The following is a 529-nucleotide window of genomic DNA, read 5'->3' on the forward strand; positions in this document are numbered from 1 at the left end:
AAAGAAAGAAAGAAAGAAAGAAAGAAAGAAAGAAAGAAAGAAAGAAAAGAAAGAACACTGTGGCAGTGGCATTTTAACAATATAATATATGTAAACACAATAAAATAGGGAATATAATGTATGGACTTTTGGCATTGGCTTGAAGCAATATAATATATTGTAAACAAAACACAGCTCTTACGTAATAAACATTTTATACTGTTTGTATAAAATAAAGGTGCTGCTTTAGTTTTCAGAGGGTTGTATGGAGTGGTCTTTGCATGTGCTATCTTGCGGAAATAAAGTTGGTTGCAGTGAGTGGTAGTGAACACTCTGTAGTTATCATGAAAAAGAGAAGATGTTCCCATCTCTGACCCTGCCCTGCTCCCCAGGCACGCCCCTCCCTCCCAGCTCTCTGCCTTGGCTCTAGCCACACCACGTTACACCTTGGGCACTGCCTGCGACCTTCCTGTGCATGTCAGCTCCCGTGTAGTTGACATTTCTTTCTTTTTTTTTCAATATATGAAATTTATTGTCAAATTGGTTTCCA

This window comes from Herpailurus yagouaroundi, unplaced genomic scaffold (assembly GCF_014898765.1).
Source record: "Herpailurus yagouaroundi ecotype Mexico unplaced genomic scaffold, PumYag 182, whole genome shotgun sequence".
In the NCBI taxonomy this organism is placed as follows: domain Eukaryota; kingdom Metazoa; phylum Chordata; class Mammalia; order Carnivora; family Felidae; genus Herpailurus; species Herpailurus yagouaroundi.